At 40.0% G+C, this 21,602-nt stretch overlaps 1 protein-coding gene across 1 annotated transcript in view; it reads right to left on the bottom strand.

Moving 5' to 3' along the window:
* aff2 (AF4/FMR2 family, member 2) overlaps positions 1–21,602 on the bottom strand; it is a 164,571-nt gene that overhangs the window by 81,132 nt on the left and 61,837 nt on the right.

Genomic DNA, 21,602 nt, shown 5'->3' on the forward strand with positions numbered 1-21,602 from the left:
AGTAGTTAAGTTACTCCACGTCGTCCTGACTGCTCACTGTGTGCTGCCGCTGTGGTCCTGATAGATTTTGGTCGTTTTTCTTTTTTTGTAACTACATTTGAGTCTTTTAATGCAACAATATTACATGTTGATACAGTCAGTTAGTGTGTCATGACGTCGGTGCCGTCTCGTCATCGTCTCGTCTTAGTCGTGGAAAACAACAGCCGGAAATATTTAGATAGTTTTTATTAATGAAATGAACACTGCACTAACATTAGGCTAAACTCTGAAAGCTTGAAGGATCGGCTTTACCACAGAGGGCTAACACCACACACAGAATGTTTTAATGTAGCCTGTAACCCACCAACTCATGTGTCCTAGTTAGTTGTACTACTGCGGGTTACGTGGTACGCTAGTTAGCCGGCCCCGCTCATCACTGTATCTTACAGCAGAAGACTGATTAATCCTGTCCTGTCATGTTTTTGGTTTTGATATATATATTTTTAAATAGACACCACACTCCAAACTCTTCAGATTCCCAGAAGTGTTTTTCCTACAGTGCTATGCTCACCACATTCATCTATTTCAAAACATTCATTAAAACACGTCTTATTACTGCTCAAGTTGCAGATCTAGATTAACACTTTGAAAGTCAAAACATTTGTGCAGTTTGGTTGTCTATGACAATATAGTGGAATTATTTTTATCCTCCTCACTATATCTGTGTGTGATTTATAAATACTGGGTTGTGCATGTGGGCAGAGAAAAGTAATGGAGCAACATTTACAAGGCTGAGATATTTCAGTTTTCAAATTCAAAAAATGGCCATAAAATGCATGTGGTTTGGCCTGTGTCGTGTTAACCACGGGGCCATTTCAGCTCCACAATTCATGGGACTGACTGGAGTTTTATGTAAGGAGAAAGAAAGAGGCTGCTTAGAGCTTAAACATATGCAAGTACTCTGATTGAATTTACCAGTTCAGTGGCTGCACGCTGTTAACATGTGCCCTTGTCAATAAAGTCTTTCCTGTAGAACAGGAGTGATCCGGACTGAAGACTGAAGTGACATCCAATGCCTGGGCGGTCGATTCAGACAGCTTAAGAACACACTTTAACGTGGTCATGAGAGGTGAAACATAAATAAAATACCCATGTCAAACAATGAAAACTCAACCTTGAAATAAACTCAGGTCAGCCAACGTGCCTGTTGAGCTGCACAAACCAACAGAGTTGCTCTTTTATTTATTCCAAACTAAACTTAATTGCCGCAGCTGGAAACACACGTCTTTGTAAACTCAACTTACAAGACACACGAATAAATGTCCTTTTCCAAATTATTGCTTCCAAAAAGTAATTAAAAGCAAAATAAAGCCGTTCGCTCGGCCAGATCTGGGCTCAGATCAGTGCAACAAACAGGCTCATTAAAGAAGAAGAAAGAGACGGAGGAACAGCTGGACGATGCAGAGAGACTGAGAGTGTACTCATGGCGAACATGCTACAGCACCACAACCTCTGTCACACTCCATTACTAACAGCCCCAACATGGACAGAGGAAAAATTTAGTAACCATGATGTGGAGGATGACCTCATCTTCAGCCTTAAATCACAGACCGTTAACATAACAAAGCAATAAAAAGTGATTCTGGCTGAAGTGAGTGTGTGTGTGTGTGTTGTGTGTGTGTGTGTGTGTGTGTGTGTGTGTGTGTGTGTGTGTGTGTGTGTGTGTGTGTGTGTCTGCTCGAGCTCAACAATGAAACATCCATCTGTTTTGGAGACATGAGCTGTTCTTCTGCACCAGCTCCTTACTCTCTACCTCAACATTATATTAATTAGACAGCGGGTCAACAGGAAACCGTAGTGGGAGGACGAAGACGGGTGCTTACCAAAGAAACATTTGAGGAGAAAAAAAGGTGTGCATTTAATTGTGTAAAAATTCATCAACACTTTATTTGAATTAATGAAAGAATATGTTCACCATTACAGGCTTAGCTACAATAAAACCAAACTTCCTTTGCTCTGTTTTGCTCTTCAACAGCTCCTGAGGGAAATATCTGGCTCTTAAGCTGCTAAACGCTCCACAGTGTTCAGCAGCTGGTTATTAACTTTGTCTGTCTGCTGTTTGCTGCTGGACAGGTATGTGTACAGAGGGTATATTGGACATTTTATTTGAGCTGAAAACAGCTACCTGTTGTGGCTGAAAACAAGGCTAATTATTCGACAGTGAGAATTAACTAAAACCGTAAAGTTGAAAGTCGTAAAACCAAAACATTAAAATGTTCCGTGGAGCTGCATGAACTGCAGAGTTGGGGGATGATTCTCGTTGGGTTCATCACTATAAGTGACACCTTTCGCATTACATTGGGTTTTTTCCCCCCATTGTTTGTTTATATATATATATATATATATATTTTTATATTGTTTGTTGTAGCTTTAAAAAAAAGAATTCCATTGTTGCATTTGAATACACAAAGTAGAATTACAGTCTCATGTCACACCAAAATGAATAATGAGTTATGGCCCAAAACGTGTTTTGAGAAGTCACACTGTCCTTGACCTTTGATCACCAAAATCTAATCAGTTAGTTGTTGAGTCCAATTGGACTTTTGTGCCAAATTGGAAAAGATTCCCTCAAGGCGTTCCTGAGATATCACGTTCATGAGAACAGGATGGATAATCCCAAAACATTACGACTCCGGCCACGGCTGTCTCCGGGGCAGAGGCATAACAATGGGCATATTGACATTGATAATGCCATGTACTCGGGAAATAAGAGTTTAACGGCACAAAACAGGAAGTTGGCATTGTTTTCCAGTTAAAAGATTTTTTAAAAGATTCTCAAAATAGTCAAATAAGTGTAGATGGTTGAAAAGGATAAAAGAAAAACACTAATGTTAATAGCATTATACAATATGTAGAACTAGATTCCAGTGGTGGGAATCGTACTTGTGTGATCCAAACATTTCCAATAACTCCAGAGCGTTGTAAAGCACAAAAGGCAGCATTTATTGAAAATGTATCTCACCAAATATCCGGCTTCAATCCATATTTGTTGGTGTTTAGCTTCAAAAACATTTTGCTCTCCTGATTACCAACCACGAAGGGATGCACACACTGACGAGTTATATTATTAAAGAAAGTTGATTTCATGAAAAAACTCATTAAATCCAATGAATCATTTTATTCAAATGGAGGATTTATTTGAGTTTTTAGGGCGATGACGTCACAAAATATGATGCAAGACATTTGAAGCTTCATTCAAAAACCTCCATAGAAGCTTCAAAGGTAAAAAAAAAAAAAAAAAGAAGACATTCGTTACGGCCCCAAGAGACTGTTTACCATTTCAATTGTAAATTAAAGTGAAGTGACATCAGTCACGTTATTATGTGATTTATCGATTTAGAGATGTATTACACACAAACAATCAAAGTGGGTGTTTTGTGCTTTATAAGACACTTCCTGAGTTATTTTCCTGATAGTTTCACACTATAAAAGTTGCCGTATGCAAACAAGAACATTTAAATATGATTTCCTACCTCAGTATAAAACACAGCTGACAGACAAAATTGGAAACACTCATATGATTTCAGGCTCGCTGAGTCTCTCTATTTCTGTCTCTATCCATCCGTCTATACATCTGTCTCTCCCTGCCTCGCTTTCACCATCCCTGTCCATCACGGCTGTGTTTAGTTCACTGGAGCATGACGCTGACACTGCCAGGGTTTGGTGTTTGATTCCTGTTTGCAGTATGGACCTCTAAACCAGATGGCACACTGTATGTTTTATAATAAACATCGCAGCACTTAGTCGCCTCGAAGATGGAAGTCTATACTGAGTTCAGTGAATAGAAACTGTCTTTAATGGCGTTTAGTAGACATGTGACATTTACATGTATTATGTGTGTATGTGCGAGAGAGTGTGTGTCCGTGTGCATCTCTCAAATTGATCTTACTGTGAGATCACGGTTAATGTCAAGGACTAAGAGATGGAGGGAATATAAAAGAGAAATGAAAGATGAGTGAGAGCTGGAGAGAAAGTCTGCAGGAGGAGAGAGGACAGAATTCAGAGAGAAAATAGATACCAGAAAAATGAGAAAGGAGAGAGAGAGAGAGAGAGCGAGAGAGAGAGAGAGAGAGAGAGAGAGAGAGCGAGAGAGAGAGAGCGAGAGAGCGAGAGAGAGAGAGAGAGAGCGAGAAAGAGAGAGAGAGAGAGAGAGAGAGCGAGAGAGAGAGAGCGAGAGAGAGCGAGAGAGAGAGAGGAAAATATAGCAGAGGCAATTACTGAGGCAGAAATCCTTTCTCTCTGAAATAGCTGCTCAGATAGACGTCTACACACATGAACACACCGACTCTCTCTCACACACGCACCATCCTAAAGGCAGATACAGCCAGTCATAGACAGATACATGTTAATATACAGGAAGACACAGAAGCCTATATCCACACTGTCACACACAGTACTGCAACTAACCTACTTTCATTATTGATTAATATGCTGATTATTTTCTCAATTAATCGATTGTTTGGCCTATGAGCAGAAGATCCTGATTAATTCATTGAGAAGCTGGAACGAGGGAATATCTGGCATTATTGCTTGAAAAACTACATAAACTTGTCAGTTATTTCTCTTTTGATCGGCTGATGGTTTAGTGATAACCTTGCATGGTGACAAATCTATCTTACAAATGTGTGTCATGCACAAGTGCCCAGACAACATGGATTTATATGACAACAAAGAAGCCACTGAGATAAAACTAGGGATGCTAATAATTAACCGTTTAACGGACAATTAAAATGTTAACGGATTAATGTTATTGGGCGCATTGTTAGGCACTTCAACCTAAGCAACGCTGCAAACAAGGCACTAATCGTGTCGGTTAAAGGTTAATGAGGGTCGCTATCGGTCAAAAAATAAACTCTAAATAAGCATCTCTAGGTGGAACATTTGTAGAACATAACCTCTTTCATATAACATTACATTGCACACAAAGAAGTGTTTCAGAACCATCCGCAGAGAGGCAGTCAATGATGGACATTTCACTAAAAAAGTGTGGCTCTTAAATCATCTTATAACGAGCAATAAAACGTGACATGGAACTCGTGTTCATTCTCACTTAAGGTCACTTTCACACCTGCGGTTCACTTGTGTTGGATCAGAGCAAAGAAGAAAATATATATATTGTTGCATTTTGGCTCCGGCCTGTTTTGTGTTCATATTGACTTCTTACAAACCAACTACAAGCTGTAAGCAGGACGTTTGGACTGACAGTCACTGCACGGTGACGGCCATCCTGCACCATCAGCTCCACCCACTTGATGAAAAGAAAAAGACATTTCGGCGACTTCCCTTTGTTCTCTGGTGTCACCACGAGCTCACGGAGAAGGAGCTGCCTGGGGGATAGTATTGTGTTGTTGTTGTTGCGCTACCTTATGTTTTAATGAGGAATTGCCAAAATACACACATTAGGAAACAAGCACAGTTTTACACAGCACCTTTTCACTTCCTGGTGTATCGGGGGAAATCCGCACACTCGCAAGCGCCTGAGCAATGGAGCGAGTTCAGCAAATAAATCCCCATTACTAGCAGCTGCAACAGTGACGCTGCTGTTGTTTTCACATTGTGAGTCTGTGTGTGCGTCATCAAGGTAAAATGTGCTCCTGGAGACACCTCCTGTAGCGGGAGCTTTCCCCCCCACACACACTTTTTGCCCCTGACAGATGTCTCGTTGATATCAAAATGAAGTTTGGAGAGAGGTAGGGGGGGGGGGGGGGGGTATGCCCCTGTCTTCATTTGGGGTCACAGCTGGTGTGATCCCACGGCAAGACGGTCTCTAGTTCACTTTGTCTTATTAAAAATAAACGTATCATCATACAGTCAATCAGGTGATTCAATTTAGGCAGAATAGATCATTTTATTATTTTATTATTTTTCAGCAACTGACAAAAACAAGTCATTTAAAAAATCACAAACTTTTGAACCACTCTTTGAGTTGGTTCAGGCGCACAAGTCGCTGATGGTGTGCCGCAGCATGCTTTGGCTGTCAATCACAGTCTGTCAATCCACAGCGGAGTCTGAGAAACAAGCAGCCATGTAGCTGAACTGAGATCATGGACTGAACATGGAGCACAGGAGAAGACGGGCCGGTGCATGCTGAAGGATGTTTGGCCCACTGACTCCAGGCAAACTTTCAATCAGCTAAACGTAGGATTGTACTGTCGCTGAAATGCACAACCGATTTGAGTCAAGGTTAGCTCACTTAGGCAGCCATAAGAGACGTTCACGAAGGAGCAGAATCAAAGAGTCAGCTCTTTTAAGTGTAACGTGGCAATTATTATTTTGCATTAGCCCTGTTGATTTTATTATGTGGGATTTAATCCAAGATGCAAAGTGGTTTAAGGTGGTGTAGGAATGCAAGACCCCCAGACACCTTGTCATTTATATATCTTTCCAAGTTTGCTCCAAGTGCATGTGTTTCACCATGATTACCAAATCATCAGGTATTCAATTTGTCCATTTATATTGGTCATTAAAAGATGCTTTGGATGGTTGGTCCATTTCTGCTTTGAGATCATTTGAATTGAACCGTGAAGGTTCGTTGTACAAACGTTATCTGTGAACACTGTAGTTGTCTTTCACGAGACAATAAATCAATTTAAAATACCTCAGATAAAAAAAAGGGGAAATTGAGCTTGTCTTGATTTAAAATGAACATGAAAGCACAGTGAAGAGCACACAGCAATACGATTGGCATAGTAATCACTTCATCAGAAGTTGAGCTAAGCATCTGTATAGTGGTACACAGAGGGTTGAATAGTGATTATTGTCTCTGAAAAATAAAGAGGTTATAACATGTCCCACATATATGGTATGGATTATAGCCTGACGCTCCATTCTGATTGGCTGAATGAGTGCTTATTACATCAATTTGTCGTATTAGCGAGGAGCCAGTTTACACTCCAGAAGCAGCCACCTATAAAATTGCATTACAAACACATTATAATATGATCCCACTCAGTTGATTTGCTTTTATATAACTGTCTTTTCATGTTTCAAATCCACCAGTGTCTTGTTTCTTTTGTACGGGAATTAAAAATCATTAGGAGGTAATTATAGTAATGTGTTTGAGGAAACAGTCTTCTCTCTCCGTGTGTTTGCCCGGGTGTGTGTGTGTTTGCGTGTGAGAGAGATGAATGACTCAGTGAAAGCACGTGGGATGACAAAACATGAATTAATAAAAGCACCCCAAAAGACATACAGTCTATTCATATCTACAATAACATAGATAGTAGATTTGACTTGGAGATTGGCAGGCAGAGAAGATGAAAGGGAGAGAAGAGATTCAAAGAGAGAAGATAATGAGCAAAGAAATAGAAAGACAGGCAAAGACAAAGTCAAACAGAATGAGATTTAGAGCCGGATGAACGTAAACACTTTCTCCTGCACCGTCCTCCGAGAGCTATTAAATCATCCTCTCCTATTTCGCTTTTTATTTTACAGGATATTTTCTCATGAAGACGAGGAAAATGTTTACCTTGTTGGCTAAATTACACAACGTAACTTCATCTTTTAACACGGCCCTCGTCGACACCAGAGAGACCAAAATATGCCACTGAGAAAAACTGTTGCTTTGCCGTCATGAAAAATGTCAAGTAAAACTGTCAATCATCCAGTCGTGGTGATTGAAGTTTTGAGTTGTATACGGTTCAGACTGAGGTCCAACAGGGTTTGGAAAATCTTCAAGGATTTTTTTGTCCACAGGCTTCTCGTTTATTCAGTTTCATCTGCTCCTTTTATCATCCATATTTCAGCTGTTTACAGAGCTGGAGTGACCGCCATCACTGGGATTACCAGCATGCTAGATAGATCATAAGCACTGCCCTCAGAGGAGACTGTGTGTGTGTGTGTGTGTGTGTGTGTGTGTGTGTGTGTGTGTGTGTGTGTGTGTGTGTGTGTGTGTGTGTGTGTGTGTGTGTGTGTGCGTGTGTGTGTTGGTTCAACAGCTGCTGTGTGGGATTCAGTGTGATTAATTGTGCATGTTTGTGTATGAGTCAGCCTGCCTAATAATCTAAAGATTGTTGAGTACATATAAAAGTAGGTCCCTCACATCGTGTGCCCTCTTCACATACTTTCATTACCTCACCTCTCACATAAAAAGTCAGATCGTTTTCTGGCTTGTGTTGGAAGTTTGTGTTGTTCCCATCAACTGCACTTAAATACTTCATTTAATTTGCTGCAATAGAGATTTTTTTCATTCCCACTGTATGGTTTTACTCTGATGTTGATGACACAAGGCCTCACTCACTCTGAATGGGTATCTCATAGCACTGCTGCATCATGTAAAGCTGTTGATGGCCGTGTTGGCACTCTTTGGTGGTGGACGGTCGTGTGTGCTTTTCTGGCCTGCAGAGTGACCTAAGCTTAAAGCTGTGTTCAGACTGAATTCTCAAAGTGAATTCTCACCTCGCGTTACTCTCGTGAATGCTGTAGCTGGAATATTTATATAAAACAGCCAATGTGGAGTACTCCTTCCGGAAAATAAGAGGGGCTTACCTCCATAGATGCCACACACCTGAGCAACGTCTATTTCTGCTTCAACCACGACCACTCACTTTTCTCCAACTCCTCTCCTTTGTGTCCCCGTCTCTGTACAGTACTGACGGTGAGTGGTTGAGCTCCTGGTGCTCACAGACGGCGAAGTCTGTGCTTCACCTCTGGTTCTCATTGCGTCAAGCAAATGTTTTGCTGAAGTTCAACATTTTAACTTTGCATCGCCCGGCTGAAATTCACGTCTATTCACATCATTGCATTGACCTTGTATGTAATCACCCCGCGTGAAACAATTGCTCCGCGTTTGGTCTGAAAACACATTTACACTAAAAAGTTGACCTTGGAAAATACCACGTTTGAAGATTTGATAAATTGGCCAGGAATATATATATTTTATTTAAAAAGAAAAAAAGGCCAAGAATCTCTTATATGTAGGCATCACAGAGATGGCACAGATCTATAGGATATTTCACAGATTTGATTTTAAAAGAGAAACTTAACACCAGTTTAAAGTCTGCGGACCTAGGATGGTGTAACTGCAGATGGTGTACTGTAGAAGTGTTAACAGGTTCAACACAAGTGAAACGTTGAACTACAGAGAGCAGGGAGACATGGTTTCTCAGGCAGTACATTTTGATACGAAGCCAAAATGTACTAGAATTTTTGCACATCTGCCAAAATAAATGCTTAAAAGAGAATATATCAAATTCATGTTTTCGGATCTGAAAGCTCACATTTCTCATGTGAATGTCTGAAAATAATATGTGCCGATATGTGATGTTTTTATGTGAAATGGTGCTTTAGACGTGATAAAATATCAACTGATATGTTGTTTTCCTGCTATGACATGTCAAAATGTTGGCAGTGGAAAAGCACTTTGCTTTACAAAGGTCCAATATTGTAAAAGTGAAATTAATTATAAAGTCGGTCTAGACACTTTTTTAGAACCTTTTTCCTATCAAGGGCCATTTTTTTTTTTACAACATCCTTCGAGGGTCATACTAATTATTGAACTCATAACCTCTGCAACTTCTTTTAAGACGCAGCCCATTCATTTCACTTTTTTTTTGTATCCATGTATCTTTCTGTTTTATCAGAAATCAGAATCCTTTATTAGTCCCACAACGGGGAAATGTATCTTGTCACAGCAAAAGAACGATGAAGTAAAAAGGCAGTACACAATAATTAAATATAATAAAAAATAATATAAGCACCAAGTGGTTGATAGAAAATAAAGTTAATATTGTAAATGGCAGTGATGAATTGCACAGCAGTGGTGGAATAGTCTGTTCTTGGTGTGGTGGTCTACCTCTCTATCTGTCCATATTTGTATGTTACACTCTGCAGAGAGCTGCTTGTTGGACCAAACTCCGCCAAAGAGCGTTAACTTTATCCAAACGCACTCGTGCTTTCAGCTACTGATTTTTTATTATTATTATTTCATCACTGCAAGCGCGTCCACACAAACTAGGCACACTACTACTTACACAAATAAATCATCGTTCGTCCATTTCTCCTGGAAAGTGCGACATTCCGCGTCCAGCTTTCTCTGTTTTACACTTTTTTTCTAGTTTACCTCGAGGGCCGGATCAAATGGCCTCGCGGGCCGTATACGATTCCCCACCCCTGGTATAGAAGTATCAAAACACTCAATCCACAGAGCACATATTCAGAAACTGTGCCTTTAATCGAGGCTCCAGGAGTTTTGTAAAATTGTGATGTCCCAACTAAACATATAAAAGACAGAAAGTGCGGCGACAGCAATGACCACTGAGACACTGACCAATCAGAGAACACTCTGCTTTTTTCAGGAGTGGGGTTTAAAGAGACAGGCGCTAAAGCATTTGAGCGTTAGAGACAGAGGGTGAACACAGGTATATTCAGACACTATGAGGAAAATAACATTAAAGCATCTAAATATATGTTAGTAGAAACCCAAAATACAAGTATGAACCTGAAAGAGAGCATGATGTGACTCCTTTAACAGAAAAAACATCGGGACTGTCGGTTGACTCATCCCTTCAGTATTCATGCTGCTTATTCGAGTTGTAGGTTTCCTTGATGCACATCCATCACAGTGGGCTGCCTACCTCTGTTGTTTTTGTCTAAACTAAATGTTTCCAATGAGCCGAGGCCCCTATACAGCCTCAGAGTTGTCACTCGAGCAAGGTAAGGTTATATTATGCTACTATATACATACACATGTACCAGTTCTCCCTCTCTTCGTCTCTTTGCTCGCTCACTCCCCCCCCTCTTGCTCTCAATCCCCTCTTTCTCTTCTGCCTCACTCTCTTTTTGCTCCCTCTATTCCTCCATCTCACTCTCTTCACACCAAGCTGTGGAGAGGCAGATAAGGAGTTGATTTACCATCCAATTAAATGTCGTCATTGAAACATTGCTTCAAAAAAGCCTGTCGTTTTCACCCTGTGCTAATTGGTCTTCCACTTGAATGTGCATGTGTTAGGATATGTTTGTCTTTTAGTGTGTGTGCTATATGCGGAAGTTGTTGTGTCTTATAGTATGGTGCTTTATATTCTTTCTTTCTCTTCTAAACACTCAACTGTCCAACTGAGCCAAGTTATATATTTGGATTTGAAAAAAGCTCCACTAATTTATATTTTGTATGTTAACACTGAATCACTACACTTGAAAGGGGTCACTCACAGGCACAAAGAGAGAGTAATCCTGCTCTTTAGAGGCTAAACACTATATTTTAGTCTTGTTTTAGCACATTTTTCCAGCCACATTCACTATACAGTTTGGTATTGCCTCTCACATAAACTATGATTCAAGCAGCAGCAGGCAGCTGCTTTCAGCCAAAAAGCTTCAATAAACCCACTTTATACTACGTGCCCAGCACAGAATTACAGAGAGACTGTTAGCAGCTAGCTGGTTAAGGGAGTCGAACACCTCGCTAACGGCTGAAGAGACAAAGATATTTAGTGACCAAAACAAAGCTAAAAGTGTGAATATTGAACTTGCGTTTGTCACATGGCAGACAGATTACTTAAAAATCATTTCAGTGTTGCTTTAAATCTGCTGGAAATGTATTTGTTTTTTTAAGTTTGATAACATGTTAGCAATGACACAGTGATATTTTGGGGCTGCATGTCTGAAAAAAAATCTAAGCTAACCAGAGTATTTCTCTCTCTACCTCTCTCTCACACACACACACACACACACACCCACAACCACACCCACACACACACACACACACACAAACACACACTCCGTCACTTTCTTTCTCTAGACTGAAAAGAGGGTTTTTATAGAATTTTAATAAATCCATGGGGAAGCGGTCTGAAAACTCATTTATCAAACATTTAACACTGACTTAGCCATTAAAGGGGGCGAGAGAGGGATAGAGGAGAATAGATTGAAGAAGAGGAGCTATGATCAATGCCGGTGGACCATATAATTGCACCAGGAGTGGTTTAGCTGAAAACATTAGCCTTGTTTTCTGATGGATCACATCCTGGAGCCGGCTAGCCAAGCTAAACGCTTCAATCTGTATTAGTACAACCAAGAGTCATCCATCTACGGGAGCTGGGCCACAAAAATTAGAAATGTTTTCTACACAATTGATAAGCTGAGAGGTGAAATGCAAGGTTGCCATTTTAAGAAAGAATAGGGTTAGGGTTAACTTTCGTCAAAGTGCTTGGAACCTAAGCGTTTTCTTTGCTCTTCATTACATAAGCAGAAGTTTTCAAAGAGTGAAAATTTTCCTTCAAAACCAAACAAAATATATTTTTCTTGTCTTGGTCTCCACGCATCGATTTGCAGAGATAATAAAGACACGGGGTCACGTGTGAAAAGAACTACAGTACATCATCTCCTCAGCAACAACACTGACCTTCCATTGAATCATTTTGTTTTTCCTAGTGAAGCATCAAGCGTGCCAAGACGAGAGTTTCCAGCTCCCTCTCACCCCATTACGGCATCTTTTCTGGCTGCTCTGAAAAATGCTTCCGATCTGTAACAAGGGGAAGCATCAGCCTCAAGAACCATTTGTCCCGCTGTTGTGTTGACATTTCACAATGATGTCACTACACAACTGGCTGCTGTGTGTGTCACTTCCAAACTTCCCATTTTCAACTTATTGTGCTCTGACTTTATTTATTAGTTTCCATATCTTGTGACACGACTGTTAATCTAAGTGTAGTTTTACAAATATGTCTATGATTCATAACTGCTGGCTGCTGTCTCCGGTTGATTTCCACACAGGTGTTTTTAATTATCCTGGATGATTAGACCATTGTTCAAGTTGGGCAGCTCATTGTTTAGAGTTATGTTGGTATTAGGCTACGTCACCACTGAACTCCATAGTAAGAATGATGAAGGTGTAATTTATCCTGCACTAACTAAGGTTCAACACAAGATGTTGATTGACAGCCAAAAATGAAGACCATTCATTTATATTTTCATGCATTTGCAACCACAATCTGACTTTAAATAACACCTGGAACAATAACTAAATGGTAAATGGACTGCATTTATAAAGCTTTTCTAGTCTTTGAGACGACCAAAAGCTTTTACAACACAAGTCAGCATTCTGAACTGAACCATTTGTTTCTGTTTCACTTCACCTTCTATTTCCTGAATAGCACGACCTCCAACAAACTATTGAAAGCTGCATTCAGTTTCCTACCCAATAGGCTTTTGTGTTGTTGGGTCACCTATATGTGTTCTATCATATTATTATTATTATTATTATTATTATTATTATTATTATTATTATTATATGTAAATCTGCTAATGCATCCTATCTGTAGAAGTATTGTATGCTATACTAAAATCAAGAAAATCTAATTAAATGCTATTAAGATAAAAAACAACACTGCTTGAATCACTTACGCAGCCAAGTAGCAGCACTGTGGAGTAACTGCTGTGGATGACATCTGTATTATACGACAAGGGGAGGGAGATTCACTCCTGTGATTAATTGCGAACAGAACACCTCCCACAAACACCGACACACACTTTATCTTTCTTTCTCTCTCTCTGTTTCATACACACACATTCAGCGGCAAAGAAAAACCCTTTTATTAGAATACACAACACATACACACAGCTATATTAACAGGAAAGAAAAGGGCTTTACATAGTCAAGCGCACCTCTGTTTTAATTAGGGAATAAAAAGAGTGACTGACAGGTGTGTGTGTGTGTGTGTGTGTGTGTGTGTGTGTGTGTGTGTGTGTGTGTGTGTGTGTGTGTGTGTGTGTGTGAGCGTGCATGTGTGTGTGACAAGACAAAATTCATGCTAAGTATATTGGATTTGATCCGTTGGCAGGGTGTGTTTGTGCTCGCTGTGTGTGTGGTCTGTCTGTGTGTGGTGCTCAGCATGACGCCTGTGTACCAACTAAATAAGTGCCTCTTGAGAGGGGGGACGGCGGGTGGGAGGTGGAGGGGTCCTCAGCAGTACAATAGGGCATCAAATGTGTGTGTCCGTGTGTGTGTTCCTCTACACATTTGCATGTTTATCCACGCACACATATACATAATTCCAAAAGGACTGAATAAATCCTTTTTGTCCACAAAATCGATGGCATCATTTCAACCAAATTATTGTTCCTCACACTGATGGGACATTTTATGTAGATTACTACAGACTTCTTAAAAACAACAACTATGAAACACAGTTTGGGGGTATTGGTCTGTAATGAAACAGCATGGTAGATGAATATATATCTATATATATCTATATATAGATATATATATCGCTCCATATCTCTTCAACATGCAAAGTACACAACTACATTCCAGGGCTGGGTATTGCCACTGATTTCCAAAATCAAACGGATTCGATTTCACAAGGTCCCAATAAAATTAGATTTCCAATTAAATTCAATATCGATTCAATAAGGGATATTTCAGTTACAATACTGATATTGCTCGGATATGAAAGAGATAACTAAGATCACTGAGATAACTATGCTGCAAATTGCTCCCAAATTGAGGGGACAACTCTAACCTTGTGCATCATTAAAAACCATGAATTATTGTTAGTGTTCACGTTTGGAGATTGTATTTATAAATGTTTTGATGGTAGTTCCACAATATTTCACCCAACCTGGGCACATCTTACATATGACTTTGCTTATTTCCAGCTCTTTTTAAATCCAAAATGCAACCAGACATCAGCCTTTAGGCTCGCCGGTGCCTTCAGTGGAGCAGCTCATCTTTGGATTCAACTGAGCTTCACTAGTGCGAGACTAACTGGGTAAAGCTTCATCGAGAAATGTTCGATCTCAGAAAAATCTATTTTTTAAACTCAGCCCTTTTTAAATAGTCAAAAAGCATTGATGATGCTAATTGTGCTTCAGTTGGGTTCCACTAGCATTTTGCTAACAAGTGTAACGTTTGCCACCAGTATCACCTGAAGTTTTGTCTCTTCGGACAGAGCGAATTCATCTTGGAGTCTCTAATCTTCAATAGAAGAAGTGTTTTATTTTGGAGAGATCCTCTTTCTAAAGATATACTCCTCGTTAGCAAGTAGCTAACGAGCAAGCCGTTAACACCTGGCTCGTTAGTCTTTGGCCTGTAAATAACAAGCCGCGTGCTCAACCTCCTTACTGTCAATGGCAAAATTACCACAAATTGAAATGAACATGCAGAATTGCTTATATGTTTATATATAACCTTTATCTAATGAGGTAGTCTCGTTGAGATCTCTTTCGCGAGAGACTTGAGAACAGCAGGACAAACAGAACAGAGATGCGACGCACAACAAACAGCATCAGAACCACACACATCTCCAAAAATGTTAAAGAAATGTAAAGTTTCAATTCATCCACCGGGATGACACTTTCAAGTTTCTGTGTCCTTTGAAGTTTGTTACATTTATATAAAAGTACTGGAAGGCAGTCTTCCTGAGTTCAGTATTTATCCGTGGTGTGTCAAGAGACAGCTGGTCCATCCTGGGATCTGCTCTTATGAACTACAGTTTTACATTTGAGAAGAGATGTGATATACGGAGGCAGCTTTAGTGGGAGACATTCATAAACAAAAATGATAGCTTGTAGTTCTTTTGCTCTGGCTCGTGAGGACCGGCCTACCTTTTCATATAGTACAGTGATGAGAACGATATTAGTCTCCTGTGATGGCACATCTCCCAAGGCTCTCTTGAGTCAGTCCTTTTTATTAAGCAGCTTTTGCCGCTATAGAAGATTAACCTTTGCACATATTAAATTAACAAAAGTGTTTTTGTTGCTTATAAGCAGTGGTGGAATGTGCTGTATTTAAATACAAAGGTCAGGTACTTGTACTTTACTAGAGTATTTCCATTTGATTTACTTTATACGTCTGCTCCACTATATCTCACAGGCAGATTTGACTTCTTCCTGCACTACATTTATCTGACAGCTTTAGTTGCTTTTCAAATGACATTTGTTCAATGTGCTGATGTTGGATGTTTGTGATAAACTGAAGGATGAAGAGTTCCTTCATGTGTCGAGAACATTCTCCTCCTTCTTAAGCTAAATAAACTCTTTAAAACGCCTCTTGGATCGGCTGGAAAACGCATCGTCCCAAAGATGAAAACAGGCTATTTTTCTGAGAAACTCATGAAAGAGACGCGTGTTCTCACAGGACAGAGATAAAGCTACTGACATGTGATGATCTTATAGAATATGATGCATTGTGTACATTAAACCACCCAACAGTTTATGAAGGAGTTAAAATTAGCACAAATGTAAACATCTACAGCAGTAAATTCTCATATATAAGGTATATAAGGGGAAACACAGGGGACTTTTTACTGTAAGTACTTTAAGTACATTTTGCTTAAAATACTTACATACTTTTCCTTAAATAAGGTTTTAGAATGCAGGACTGGTACTTGTAGTGGAGTATTTCCATAGTGTGGTATTAGTACTTTTACTGAAGGTAAGTATCTGAATACGTCTTTCACCACGGCTGATAAATTCCACTTTTCACTTGAGAAGATTATTCGTTCTTTCAAAAGTTACATCGTCTCACTTTAAAGATCAGCACCTGAACATAAACAATGTTATAGCAGCCCCGGTGTGTATAGCTTCACTTTATAAGTTAGAAAATGAACAATTGAAAATTGAAAAGAGGATTTAAACTTAAACATAATGCTAGTGGCCTACCATCCCTCCACTGAGAGTCTGCCAAAGTGCTGACCTGCAGCAGAACACATGGAGGTTTTTGGCAGATGTTGGACTGTCTGCTAGAAATACAATAAAACATGTTATAAAGAAACAGCTACATGTGCAGCAGAGAAACCTCAGCACCAACGCAGGTGCCAGCGTTGGCCCTCAGCCCAGACCCTCACAACCACAGAGCTATAAAAGTGAGGTGAGACCTACAGTATGTGACTTCACAGGTGAGCTGTGTGTTTACACTGCAGCCAACTTTGCAGCAGTTCACACCGTGGTGGTGTAGCACACACTCGAGGGAAGACAAGTGAGCTGGCAACACACACACACACAGACACTCACACACACACACACACACACTCACTTCACAGTTCACACTTGTCATTAAAAGGCGTTTTCCCTAATCACCTATGTATTTCTCCCTTCTCTTTTTCACCTCTGTGCTTAATGAACGTTTTTCTTTGCTTCTCATGTTTATTCCAAACAGACATATTGTTTCCTGCGTGCCTGTAAATGTGTGATTACTTAACACTATTAACAACAATATGAACTGTTTGAACAACTTAATTTCTTAAGTTTTAACTAAATTCAACTTCTGTTATTTCCTCTCCTTCACTTTCTCTGTATCTCCCACTTTCCTTTCTTTCCCCTCTCTCACTCGTCCTCCCATCTTCCTCTCTATGAAGTTTAAGTCTAAATCGGGGGATTTGGGGGGTCTTAAGAGCTGAGGTGTAAAACACCGGCTGGTTCTCTGTAAGCTCCTAAGAGGAGAAAATAATCCAACACAAAGTCTTTTTCTCAACAGCAGCTCTCCTCCCCCTAATCACCCTATTAGCTGCCTCTCCTCTCCTCAAAAAAATTCCAATAGTAGACCAAACTGATTTTCTATAAACTGGTTGCTAATAATTTATCACATACACCGGATAGCACTGTCTTGTTAGTCATCAGTCTTGGTAGTTTGCCCAAGTTTGTAAGTGTCTGTTTATTCCAATATTAATGTCCATTTAAATCATCAGCGCTGTAGCCGGCTGCACAATGACGAGGCATTTGCCCTGATTGCGGGTTTGTTCAATCAACCAATCACGCTTCATGTTTATTGATACTGAGCATTTCCATAAATCTCAGGCTTCGTGCCGAGGTTCATCTCTCACTGCCAGACTCCTGTAATATCAAGGAAAAATACAAAAAACTGAAAGACATAAAATATTGTCAGAGAAAGAGTGAAGGAGCCATTTAATCGTCTATCTTCCATGTAATCTCTGTGATGCGTTCAGTCTCCAGAGAACTAAATCATAAACAGGGAGAAGAAACAGAAAATGTTGTTTCCTCTCACTTTCCTCCCCGGTCACATCTCTCCTCCCTCTCTCTGTCTCTACGATGCTCTCTCGCCCATCTCTCTCATCTCCCTCTTCTCACTTCCATCCTTCTCCCTCTCTCTCTTTTTTATATTCATAGGATTTTAAAATGTCGGTAATGGCCCTGGTAGATCAAAACACTCCTTCTCCCACTGTGTGTGCATGTGTTTACGTCCATGTGTGTGTATGTGATTTGCATATCGTGGCTATGCTCTGATTGGCAAACTGGCAACGCAGAGCCCAGCGGGGCATTTTTTATTAAAAGGCCCAACCACACACACACACACACACACACACACACACACACACACACACACACACACGCTCACGCTTACACACACACACAGACACACACACACACACACACACACACACACACACAGACACACACACACACACACACACACACACAGACACACACACACACACACACACACACACACACACACACTAGGAGCAGTCACTGGCCTGTATCAGAACCTAATGAATAAAACTAAAGAGCTAGCAGTAGGGGTTCTCCGTGTATTGTTTTGTAACGCCAAGAGTAATAAAGATTTTTATTACCATATTTTTATGGCCACCAGACATAAGCTGTTATGGAATAGTCGCATATCTTATTAGCCGTTTGGACAGTTTTTTTATTGTCCAAGATGAAGTTGCCTTGTTATTCATTATATTTTACTAGTCAAGATGTATTAGTATTAACTATGTTGTAGTACCATAACATCCTGGGGAATTAATATCACTGCTTTAAAACAGTGCCACATGCCATCAGTCACTCACATATCGGCAATGTGTTCAAGACAACATAAAAGACATTTCAATTTGGTAATAGAGGAGTGATCCTAAAAAATCTCTCTCTTATTAAATGACGTAAAGTTTTTCAGTGGTTCTGTAATGCGTTATGTGAAGTGGCCTAAGAGCTGATACACGGACTTATCAGCTACATTTTAGAGAAAAGTGGGCAATCCACTTTATTTGGCAGCATATAGCAATGTTAAAATGAAGTCTACAATAAAATGCAGCTTACAATAAAAAATAATTCAATAATAAGCCATTCAGCATAACAGGTACTTTTACCTTTGAAAATACATTGTCAACTATTTTGATAATTATTTAAGACATTTTTCATGCAGAAATGGCAGAAATGGCTGTTTTCAGCCTCTCAAATAGAGATTTCATGCTTTTCTGTTTTATATCATAATAAAGTGAATATCTTTGGGTTATAGACTGACAAAACAAGATATTTAAAAGACATCACCTTGGATCTGACATTTTATAGACAAGCGATTAATCGAGGAAATAATCAGTAGATTAATCAATAATATAATACAATTGCAATAAACTGTAAATACTTCTGTACTTTTACTCAAGCAATATCTTGAATGCAGGACTTTTACTTATAATTGACTCTTTTTACACTGTGACATGTGCTATTTCTACTTTAAATGATCTGAATACTGCTTCCACCACTGCTCCACCATAATTATTTTATTAAAATGTTACACACGGCTTTAAACATGAATTAAATTCTTGACTGTGTGAACCGGGTACATGCTGCTGCTGGCACACTAAGCCCCCGGATCACTCCCGCAGACAATGTGGAAGCTGCAGTAAAAGTAAAGGGATTGATTGCTGCGACCCCCAGTCAACGATCAGTGGGGATCCGCTGCGTGTCTAGCGCTCGGCCCTGCCCTGGCTTGAACCGCAGAACTCAGATTCACCGGTGTTGCGTGGCTGAGAATAAAAATAAATAAAAAAGAAGCTGTTTCATCTGACCAGCCTCTTGAAAAATGTCTGATTCGGGAGGTGTGAAGGGAAGATTTACTAAGGAGCGAGATGACAGCACTCTGAGGGGCGATAATACACACCGTCAGCCTCTTATAGTGACAGCAGAGATCAATGCTGATCATTGCAGCTAATACAGCAGAGCTATAATGTTAATCCTCAGGGTAAACAGTTCATCGCAAATCATATTCTGTCTGTTAGGAACATCATCGCTAAATAACTAACTGCTCTGTGGCAGCCGCAATCATAAAACCACCATTCTGTGTGTGTGTGTGTGTGTGTGTGTGTGTGTGTGTGTGTGTGTGTGTGTGTGTGTGTGTGCGTGCGTGCGTGTGTGTGTGTGCTCTCTCTCAGGAAAAAGCAATCTGGGAAATGTAAAAAGAAATGTAGCAATGTAATTTTGAGTTTGTCAGCAATGTTTTAGCTGATGCCGACATGCTATTTGCTTTCTTGCTGCTTGTTCATCTTCGCCTAACATGACATAACACCAGGGGTGCGTCAGATTTTCTCGTCCGTCATTTTTCTTTTCAGACAGATTCCGTCATAATCTTTAAATTTCAGTTTTTAATGATAATAGGACATAGGCCTATTTAAAAGGTGGAATCTGTGATTCTAATCCAATACACTTAATGTCAAATCTAGAGAGTATTACCTCACGATCCGCTCGCTGTTAATAAATCTGGTGTTTATTGAGGTTTTTTGAATGAAACTTTGAATGTCTGTTTTTTGGACTGCAGTGTAAATGTTGTCTTTGAAAAGCTAAACACCAACAAATATGGATAGAAATAGAATATCACTGCGTTTGTTTTTGTTTTTTAATAACTAACAACACAGAACAAACTTACATGTTCATCAGAAAACACTGACCGGTGGTCACTTTTCATGTCAACACACACAAAGCATCAAATCTTCTTCTAATCTGTCAATATGACGGACGGCCTTCAGAGTTTTCCACCAAAATTCAGTCAATGACGGTAAAATATTCGGTTAACGCGCCCTCTGAACACCACACCATTCACATGAAGTCATTATCACAGAGCACAGCCTTCTCCAGATGATCTCTCCGAGCTCTTAAACATGGAACTTGAAAACCCACAGAGGCTAGCCCAGGCTGCTGCCCTCTCTCCTCTGTGATATCTCTTATCAGAGTGCAGATATTGCTGTGATGACACCCCTGCAGCACCTTTCTGGTGGGAGACCTCCCCTATGCTATTTGGCTAAAGTACATCTCTCCCCAAGCCCCCTCTTCTCTGTCTCACTGCAGCCACTCAAGAGTAGTTTGATTCATTGGACTGCATTCTTTGTTTCTAGAAGACAATTTTATGATCATTTTATTATCCGCATTAAAGCTAAATCATTTCATCTCCCTCTCTCTGCAGAGGCAATTAGTCGGCTCTGTGAAAATCAAATAAATGAAAGTGTTTAAAAGCTTTCATTGCGTCTCAGAGGAGCTTTGAATTCACACGACTGATACAGTGTCACCACACAAAGTTTCCACAGGATACTTGCTGCCTATATAAATGTACAGGCACTGATATAGTGAAAGATGGCATTGTGTGTGTGTATTGGTGTATGTCTCGGCCGTGAGATGACAGGCAGCCTGAGGGAAAGAGAGGCCTGATGGGTATTATGCAAATGAAGCCAGCTGTTTGCTGCATTGGCAGACTCCTCATAACTCTCTTCTAGTTCTGCTGGAAGTGAGAATATTTTATCCCTGTTTTCCCTCGTCGCCACGTTCTCTCGCCTCCTCTTTATTTCCTCAGAGAAGGTATTTCTATATACCCTAATTTTCTACACACCCTTCTCTCTGCATTT

This window comes from Cottoperca gobio, chromosome 10 (genome assembly GCF_900634415.1).
Source record: "Cottoperca gobio chromosome 10, fCotGob3.1, whole genome shotgun sequence".
Lineage (NCBI taxonomy): Eukaryota > Metazoa > Chordata > Actinopteri > Perciformes > Bovichtidae > Cottoperca > Cottoperca gobio.